At 37.8% G+C, this 3,378-nt stretch overlaps 1 long non-coding RNA gene across 1 annotated transcript; it reads right to left on the bottom strand.

The window, feature by feature from the left end:
* Window positions 1-676: 676 nt before the first annotated feature.
* Window positions 677-3,068, bottom strand: LOC133072746 (uncharacterized). The gene is made up of 3 exons (XR_009696805.1): window positions 2,871-3,068; window positions 2,202-2,346; window positions 677-835 (listed from the first exon to the last, which is right to left on the bottom strand). It is a non-coding gene; the product is annotated as an uncharacterized LOC133072746 (long non-coding RNA).
* Window positions 3,069-3,378: the final 310 nt, after the last annotated feature.

Raw genomic sequence — 3,378 nt, 5'->3', positions numbered from 1 at the left:
AAAATTCAATAAAAGCTTTTAAAATGATCCACAAAAAAAAAAACTTTAAAAAATTTTATATTTGTAATGGGTGTAAAAAAAATCTATGCTTATAATTTTTTTGTAAGAGAAGAAACTCAAGACAATACATAGTAAGAGAACTAAAATAACATGTGCCCCAGACAGTAGCAACTACTAATTCAGAGGAAAGAGAAAGATCATTATGGTCTGAGGACTCAAGAGAACTTTGAACTGAGCTTTTAGGGATGAGCAGGATTTGGATAAGTCTAGAGTAGATGAAAGATCATCACTTTTTTTTTTTTTTTTGGTAAAGTGCCAGAAAGTAAATATTTTGTGCTTTGTGGGCCACTTGTGGTCTCTGTTGTAGCTCTTCAACTCTTCCATTTTAGTACAAAAGCAGCCAGAGAGGAATACACAAATGAATGGACTGAGTTGTGTTCTATCAAAACTTTACAAAAAGAGACAGCAGGCCAGGTTTTGAATGCAGCCTGTAGTTCACTGACCCCTGGTCTAGACCATGGAGAAGGACATTGTAAGAAAGAGGCATGATCAAATGTGTAGGGAGGGATGTATTCGTGGGACAGTGAAATATGGACAAAAGATAATGAATCAGTAACGTATTTTAATGTGTGAAAGAAACCTTATCATGATTAAATATTCTCGGAATATACTTTCTTTTTGTGGAAGATAGATGTATCATCATCTCAACCCATGAAAGAGGGTATTGTACTAGACTGAAAAGTTGCTACCTCTACTTCCAGTCCAGACCTTCATCATCTTACACTGGAACTCCTGAAGCAGCTCCTTAGTTCTCCTATTAGCCTCTCATGCCTACCTGGGAAAAAAAAATCCCCTCTGTCAAGCCTTCTTCATATACTGCTCAGTTTTCTCATCTGTATTTAGAAGTGGGAATGATGTCCAGGTCTTTTCCCATTATCCTTAAATAGAAAGATGATAGAGAATTGGTTGTTTGAAGGGAAAAACTAATAAATAAACCTCTAGCTAGCTTAATCAAAGAAAAATTGAATAAAATAGCCAAAGTTATGTATAAGAAAGGAAATATGATGGTGGATATAACGTGTTAGTCACTCAGTCATGTCTGACTCTTTGTGACCCCATGAATGGTAGCCCAGCAGGCTCCTTTGGCCACGGGATTCTCCAGGCAAGAATACTGGAGTGGGTAGCCGTTCCCTTCTCCAGGGGATCTTCTGGACCCAGGGATTGAACCCAGGTCTTCTGCATTGTAGGCAGATTCTTTACCATCTGAACCACCAGGGAAGCCTAGTAAATAAAATCTTGAAATTTTTTTCAGGAAAGTGTGTTATCAAAATTAAGAAGTAGAAAATTTGCTGGCTAAAGAAACAAATTTTAAGCTTTTACATTGTTACCTTGGAAAAGCTGATCTTGGAAATTTTGAGTGAACTCTTTCAAAATTTTAAGGAAGACATTACTCTTAGTTCTTTTAAGTTGTTCCAGAGCATAGGGGAAAGATGGGAAACTCAAAATTCATTTTATAAAGATCATATAATTTTGATACTAAACCTGACAAAAATTGAATAATGGGAAAATACCTGGACATCATTTCCACTTCTAAATACAGATGAGAAAACCCCAGCTGTATATGAAGAGCGCACGACAAAGTAGGGTTACTTTTAGGACTGAATAGCAACTCCAAAAACTTCCATAGAACTGGTTATATTCTAAGATCTGCTCATGTATTAACTCAGTTCTCACAACAATGATTGAGGTGTATTCCATTACTGTATCCCCTTTACAGATGAAGAAATTAAAGTATAGGAAGATTAAGTAGAGAATGCTACTTCTGACAACTTTTTAAATATAAGTAAAGTAGCATTTCAACCATTTCAATATGATGACAGTTTGAATCACTTGGAAGAACAAGGCTTATTTTATAAATGATCTTGATATTATTTCTTACTTATTTGGGAAAAAAAACGAAATAGTTTAATTTCAGTGTTTTACAAAGTAAACTTCAAAAGGATAATACCTTATCTCTAAGTGGTAATATAATGGGTGTTTTCCTTTGGTAATTTTATTTTTAATTTTAATTTTTCCACAGTATATACTCTTTTTTAGTTAAAGAATTAATGTCTTTTCCTAAAAACCAACCATTTCTAGCAGGCTTTTGGTTTTAGTTGCCACATCATGTCTGATTCTTTTGTGCATGGACTGTAGCTTACCAGGCTCCTCTGTCTGTGGTATTTCCCAGGAAGAATACTGGAGTGGGTTTCCTTCTCCAGATCTTCGTGATCCAGGGATTGTTTCCTGCATTGCAGGCAGATTCTTTACTGTTGAGCCAGCAGAGAAGCCCCTTCTAGCAGGCTCCTAGGTTCCAAACCAAATTAAATTCCACTCAGTTCAGTAGACTATTAATATTGCCTCATGAGCCTATAATTTAAAAAGAAGTGAATTTTAAGAATGTTAAGATTTATGACACAAAAGTGAAGTGAGGTGAGTGTCCTAAATGGAACACAATCACCTAAGAGAAGGCAAAACAAGGGCTTGAAACTCCTGGTTACCGATCATCCAGTAAAACTCTGAAAATGGAAGGGCCTGATGAAGGGAAGATCATGGTGACTTGATCATTATGAGCAACATCACTGGGGTGGGAAGGCAGAATTTGTACCTCAGTACCTCTGTGGGAGTAATTCACAGGACATGGTCACCAACCAGTGGTTACACCCTGAGCTTGTCAAGGCAGTTTAAGTGACAGGAGAGAAACCCAAAAGTCTCCCTTTCATTCCCCTCCTTCAGGAATATTTGTTCACTAATTCACTGAGAAAAAGCAAGTAGCATCTATAACCCAGGATCTCGAAAATGTGTGCACACACACGTGTGTCTCTACTCACCACAGGAGATCATAATCAGCTGTTCACAAAAGGCCCGGATTTTTTTTCCCCTGGATCTTGTTTCCAGGGCTCAAGTAGCTTGTCCGAGTCTAATTAGAGAAGGGTTAGCTCTGATTATGTTTAAAGAAATGTGGTTAGTGAAAGAGGCCCAAAAGGGAGACCTCAGAACTGGAGTTGGGTGGAGACACCAGTTTTCTATGTTTTACATGGTAGCTGTGATTGCCGTGGGTTGCAATCTGCTGGATTAGTTCATCATTCGCTTTAAAGTCCACCTTGTACTGCTTGTTACAAAGATGAGAAGGATCCGGATTTCCGCATCTGACTCAGCAGAGGATGGAGGTGGCTCCTTGCAATTGAGGTAAGTACTCTCTGGGTGGGATGGAGGAGTAAAGTGGAAAAAAAAAAATATGTAAGCAAGAGATGATTCAAAATGCTACTCATTTGTGACTCAGATGCAGTGAGTCTAAGGCTATTGTTAGCTACTTTCCCTGGCTCTCTACCATCCCTA

The sequence above is a fragment of the Dama dama genome, chromosome 18 (genome assembly GCF_033118175.1).
Source record: "Dama dama isolate Ldn47 chromosome 18, ASM3311817v1, whole genome shotgun sequence".
Classification (NCBI taxonomy): Eukaryota; Metazoa; Chordata; class Mammalia; order Artiodactyla; family Cervidae; genus Dama; species Dama dama.
This window is presented reverse-complemented; position numbering and strand designations above follow the sequence as displayed.